Here is a 6,929-nt window from a genome sequence, read left to right as displayed (position 1 = left end):
CTGACTCTGCTGACTCTGCAAAAATAGCATACTGACTATAGGGCTGGGTTTCCCGATAACGCTGTCTCTTCGAAGACTCTGGTCAAAATAACCCGAAGGCTTAAAATGACACTAATTTTTATTTTAGTCCAGAAAGCTCATTTCGATCCATTTTTATAATTTTTTTTCGAATTATGTATCTATGTATTTATGTATTTTTTTATTATTATTTTTTGGTGATTTTTATTTTATGTACCTTAAATTCTGGATATTTCTAAGAAAATATGAGCAAATAAGCAATTTTGTCACAGTATTTCAGAAAAGAAAAAAAAAAGACAATTCCAGTCCCTTTTCATCAAAAACCTGCAGATGAACTTGGAATGAGGTCACTGAGTCTTTCTGACGCATCTGGTGGAAAAAAAGTCATAAAGTCGCATTTTATGGTTACTGCCACTAGAGGGGCCTATAGGATCCTATGGAGATTCTTAACTGAGCTAAACAAGTTAAACATGTAAAATATGGGCATTTTGAGGCTTCAAAGTGGTTGATAATATTCAAATATATATTGAGTCATTAAAAAAAGTAAAAAATTTTAAACTGAATTATATCCTAAACATATGAATATTAATACAATTTCATAAATATGTAATTAATATATAATATATATTTAAAAATCTAAATATATATAAAATCACACACACACACACACACACACACACACACACACAAAGAGTAAAATAAGGGTTTTATAATAGATATTAAATTACAATAATGTGCAACAATGTTAAGTGAAACAGTGAAACGTTTAATTTCATAATCACAAACCTCTGTAAAACACATTTTTGTTGTTGTTGATTTAATCAACTGACCTCTGGCCACTGGTTCCGCATAATTTGTTTGCATGCAGTTTCCTTTCTCATTCATATAGTTTCAACATAAGTATTTTGTGTTAATTAGATGTAATTTCAATTAAGTACAGAGTATAAGTTATCCCAAAATAATTCAGTCATGTTAACTTTTATGTTTGATATATTTTTAGATTGTGTTATTTTTCTACTCCACCACATCCTGAAGCTTTCAGTGGGGTTAAGATCAGGTGCTAAACATACAACATGCCAGAAACATATTAAATAACTGCAAAAATAATTCAATCCTAAAATCTTAAGTATTTGCTTTAAATCTAAACGATGAGTTTTCTTTGGCCAGGCAGTGTATTTGAACAATTTCTGGCAACCTGATCAAATCACATAAAATTTTGATGAAGCTGAATTTCGCTTAGACTTTGCACAATATAATTATGTTCTCATCTCAAACATGAATTTATGTAAGTTGATTGTAAGTATAGTGTTTTAGTATTTTCAATAGAGCAACTTTTTTCAGTCAGTTAAAAGTACTAAAACTAAATTCTTAAAGCAGTCCTCAACAAACATTTATAGTGCAGAATATTAATTACGGTTTAGAATATTTTCTGTATGTATGTATGTTTTACTTATTTATTTGTTTCTTTGTTTTAGTTTTGAAATTATATCCACATTTTTAAACTTGCTTTTTAGGCATATTACTAAATAGTGGCACTGAGAAGTCAGTATGAAAATATAGTGATCCTAAAGTCACTGATACAAAAGTCAGATAAATGTGTGTGTTCTGATAACAGGGTCTTTGTTTTTGTTATGAACCTTCTGTCTGTGTATACGGGGGCTGGGGCACAGTATTATTTCAACCCATTACAAAAAGCTCAGAAGCATCTGTAAATCAATGATCACAATAGTGAGTCTATAATGTGCAACATAAATAGATTTTCTTCTGTCATCATTTTTCACCTTAAGACTTTATACAGTAAAATAATCAAAAAAAGCAGATTAAAATCTGTTATTTATTACATGACCATATAGACTACACTAAAGTATGACACAAATTGCCCTCATCTGTAGCCATTATGCAGTTTTTATATCTTACACACACACACACACACACACACACACAAATAGTAATATAAGGGCTTTATAATAAATATTAAATGACAATAATGCACAACAATGTTAAGGGGGGAAACCTGACTATGATATGAAGATCACTTTTTTGTACACTGTGACAATTCTGTGTAACTTGCTGCATGATGTGAATATTATTGCATTTAGTGTGTGTATTATACTGCATCTTTCCCTAATAATGCCTTCATTATTTTATTTCTTGTCATTTGCCGTCTTTCGGATGAGACGTTAAACCGAGGTCCTGACTCTCTATGGTCATTAAAAATCCCATGGCACTTCTCGTAAAGAGTAGGGGTGTATCCCCGGTGTCCTGGCCAAATTGCCACCACTGGCCCTCGTCAATCATGGCCTCCTAATAATCCCCATCCACTTGATTGGCGCTATGACTCTCTCTCCTCTCCACCGGTAGCTGGTGTGTGGTGAGCGCACTGGTGCCGTTGTCCTGTGGCTGCCGTCGCATCATCCAGGTGGATGCTGCACACTGGTGGTGGTTGAGGAGAGACCCCCTCCACATGATTGTAAAGCACTTTGGGTGTACAGCAATACACAATAAAGCGCTATATAAATGCGTCATTCATTCAAACAACAGTTTCACTTAAACCTTAACCATATTGAACTTCATTCACAATTACACTATTAGAAACATCACACGCAGACACAAAAAGTTTAGTTGCAGTAAATGAGGAGATTGTTCAATTAAAAAACTCATATCATGTTGCTTTATCTTTATTCTGTGGCATATGAGCTCAAGTGAAACTGAAATGGCTGTTTATGTAATACAATTTTTAACAGATCGGATAGATGCTTCCAACCAAAAGCGCAGGTGTTTCCTGGTGATACTGTCAGAATCAAACCTCTGAGCTCTTGATTGAACTGTTAAAATAACCCTGTGCTTTTCTTCTGTAGATGCGCTCTGACATTTGGTGTTTAGCAATAGCCTTGTTATTTTATATATTTTGCATCAAACATTTAATATTTACTTAGTATAAAACATACTCTGCAAGCAAATTTGGATTTGAACTTGTACTTTAATCGTGCAACATAAGCACTCCAAAGAAATGTATAATTTGTTTCATTAAATTATGACTTGATTCAGTTGTGGACGTTGTTCATGTGTTCATGTTAATGTAAAATTACCAGTAGACTTAACTTAAATATGCGAGAGAGAGAGAGAGAGAGAGTCCCATGTCAAATGAACTCAAACTAATCTTTTCAGAATTAGATGGCAAAAGCACACATGCATGAACATAGCATATATATGAGCAATATCATACGAGTCGCCGTCAGGGGCATGTTTAGAGTTTTGAGGGCACTAAGCAAGAAGCTCTGCTTAGTGGAAATCCCATCAGTGGATGTCCCGTTCCCCCGTGGGACCTCCGTGGTTTGCATGTTGCCTAAATATGCTATTGGTACACTGTAAAAATGAGTGTAATTTTAACTGTAAAATATTGTAAAAACTTTATGGAAAAAAATGTTAATATATAGGTTAACAGTTCCCATACTATTATAATAAATTGTAAAAGATCTAACCAGACATTTCATATAATTTTACAGCAAAATGCTGTTAATTGTACAGTTTTAGAAGTAAAATCAATATACCATTTAAAAACTGTCAAAAACTGCAAACTGATATTCCAAGAATTCCTTGCGTGACACTCGAAATTTGAAAGTATTTTGTTTAAATAATTATGTTCCTTAAAAGTTTTTGTTATCAGTTATGTACATTTGGGTTTTATGGTACATCTTCTGTTGTTTAATGAATGTTTATTGCATTATTTTAGTGTCATGTGTCATTCTAGCAACCACAGCTGCCAAAATTATTTTCTGAAAAATCTATGGAGTTTTTTTTTTACAGTGTAGCTGTGCAAAATGGCTCCATATCAGCACAGATGTGATTCTGATATGAACCCATGTCACATGGCTACTTGTGTGATATTGTGGTTTTACAAAAGTTTGACAGAACACGTATGTAAATAAATAGGAGTGTCTTTAAAAAAAACGTCCCAGGTTACGTATGTAACCATGGTTCCTGCGTCGGAAATGCTAGGGGAACGCCTTCAGCGGTACCAAGCTCTGAATCATATGTGTAATCAGTCGAATCGATGGGCGAGACATCAGAGGCGGGTGACGTCATGACCAGGAAGCTTTAAAAGCACGTGAGGTGCAGTCGGCGTTAGCTTCTAGGAGTGAAGCAAGCTCTAGTAGGGATGCCGGAAGTATGGCCTTGTGACGCAGCGTCTCGTTCCCTCGGGGAACCATGGTTACATACGTAACCTGGGACGTTTTCTAGAATAATATGTGGTTGCTCTTACAATGAATTTAACACTAGAACCGCCAGAGGTCGCTGTATACCTAAAAGCGCCAGCGGGGCACAGCTATGGCAAGAGAACAGAGGGGCCTGGAGTGGCTCGCAAATCTAGGTCATAGAACCTGACGAATGTGAGGGGCGTAGACCATCCCGCAGCGTTGCAGATGTCCTGCATAGGAACACCTGCCAGAAAGGCCTTGGAGGCCGCCACACTTCTTGTTGAGTGAGCCTTGACCCCCAATGGTGAGGGGAGATCAGAGGACTCTTAGGCAACAGTAATGGCATTCACTATCCACCGGCTGAGGGTCTGCTTGGAAGCATGACCTCTCTTAGGGGGACCATAGCACACAAACAGTTGGTCCGCCTTTCTCCACAGGGCAGCTCTGTGGACGTATGTATCCAGTGCCCGCACTGGACACATACAATTAAGCCTCTGCTGGTCAGGCTCCCTGAAGGGAGGAGGACAAAAAGCCTGCAGTACGACAGGCCGTGGTGTAGAGGAGGGGACCTTAGGGACATACCCCGCACAAGGGTACAAAAAAGCTTTGGCCAGACCGGGCGCAAAGTCGAGATAGGCAGGAGCCACAGAAAGGGCCTGCAGATCCCCAACTCTCTTTAGAGAAGATATCGCCAAGAGAAACACAGTCTTTAATGTAAGAAGACGATCTGATATCTCCTCGATAGGCTCAAAGGGAGGCCTACAGAGGGCTTCACACCGCGGAGGAAACGTGTAACCAGGGGGTCCTTGTCTGACAGGTCGCAAACAAGTCCACCTGAGCCTGGCCAAAAACTCTCCATATCTGCTTCACCACCTCGGAGTGAAGCATCCATTCCCCGGGCCTCGGCCCCTACCTCGACAGGATGTCTGCTCCCATATTGAGATGCCCAGGAATATGAACTGCTCTCAGCGAGAGGAGCTTGCCCTGGAACCACACAAGGATCTGGTGCGCCAGCTTGTATAAGGGGCGCGAACGTAGACCTCCCCGGTGGTTGATATAAAAGACCACCGCTGTGTTGTCTGTGCGCACCAACACATGGTGATCTCTTAGGTCTGGAAGAAAGTGTTTGAGGGCTCGAAACACTCGAAACACATTGCCAGCATCTCCAGGCAATTGATGTGCCACATGAGATGGCGACCACCAGCCCCCAGAGCTATAGAACGGCGAGGGAGAAACCGCTGGAATGCCGCCGCCTGTTTACGAGCCTCCTGGTATCTGTCGACGACGGAATTGACGGCGTCGCCGAACAGACCAGAAGGCGCAAGCGGGGCATCCATAAGGCAGACCCTGTCCTTCTCTTTCATATCGGACAGGGTCAACCATAAATGCCTCTCCGCTGCCACCAGAGCTGCCATGGACCGCCCAATAGCACGGGCGGTCTCCTTGGTGGCGCGAAGAGCTAAATCAGCGGTTCTCCTTAGTTCTAAGATATCATCTGCTTTAACTTGCTCGCCTTCATCTAGCTCTTTTAGCAGGTCGGCTTGGTACGCCTGTAACACTGACATAGTGTGCAGACACGCACCAGCCTGACCCGCTGCCGAGTACCCCTTGCCCACCAGCGCTGAAGTGGTTCGCAGCGATGCGCGCCGGGTGACAGATAGCTCGCAAGCGTCTGCTCTACCCGGGGCATCGCTCTGTAACCGCATTCACTCAACCCCGCCACATTTCCATAGTAATCAGAGGCGGGGATGAATAAGCGGGCCGAGAATGGTTTCTTCCACGATCTCAACACCTCGGTGTGGAGATCGGGAAAAAACGGTAGGCTCCGGCGTGGAGGTAGCGACTTAGCACGCAGAAAGTGTTCATCGGGCTTGCTCTTCTGCGGCTCAGCCTGTTTCTCTCCGGGCCACTCAATGTTCAGCTTGGCAACCGCACGAGTAACTACCTCCAACAGCTCCTCATATTGTGGGGATTGAGAGGGCGAATCCTCGACGCTCTCCACATCAACCTAAAAAAAAATAAAAAATTTTAGGCTATAATAACCTTAACCAAACTCTTCCTGCATCTGCCCCTACTAATAATAAAAAATTTTTTAAAACTTTGAGATACTCGTTTTGCATAATTAATATTATCATTCATTCATTCATTCATTCATTCGTTCATTCGTTCATTCAATCATTCAATCATTCATACATAGACCTACATACATACATACAAACAATCAACTGTTACTTCTGGTCCTCGAAATATAAAATCTTTTTTATTTAAAAGAGACTGAAATTGCAATTGAAATTGTTTTTTACTTTTAGCAACACCTTGTAGAATGCAACCAACAAATGCATTGATCAGCGTTTTCATGGGAAATTCTCTTAACAGCTGAAAGGATCTTACAACAAAGATAACGCTTTCTTCAGTGGACATTCAAACTGATGTTTTATTGTGAATATGAGACTGGACTGAAGAATTAATGCTGTATCAGATGCAGGTGTCACTGTGAAGCAGCCCAACATTCCTTTGCTAGTTCTGAAGTGATGTTTTCTATTTAGTAATAGAGGCTTGGGCTCATCTGTTAAACTGTCAACCTGAGATCTAAATCAGTGGCAGAAGGAAGTAGTTCCCCTTCGGGAACTCCAGCTGCGTCGGAAACGCTAGGGGAACGCCTTCAGCGGTACCAAGCTCTGAATCATATGTGTAATCAGTCGAATCGATGGG

The sequence above is a fragment of the Sinocyclocheilus rhinocerous genome, unplaced genomic scaffold, assembly GCF_001515625.1.
Source record: "Sinocyclocheilus rhinocerous isolate Xijiao unplaced genomic scaffold, SAMN03320098_v1.1 scaffold3282, whole genome shotgun sequence".
Lineage (NCBI taxonomy): Eukaryota > Metazoa > Chordata > Actinopteri > Cypriniformes > Cyprinidae > Sinocyclocheilus > Sinocyclocheilus rhinocerous.
Note: the sequence above shows the minus strand (reverse complement) of the source record.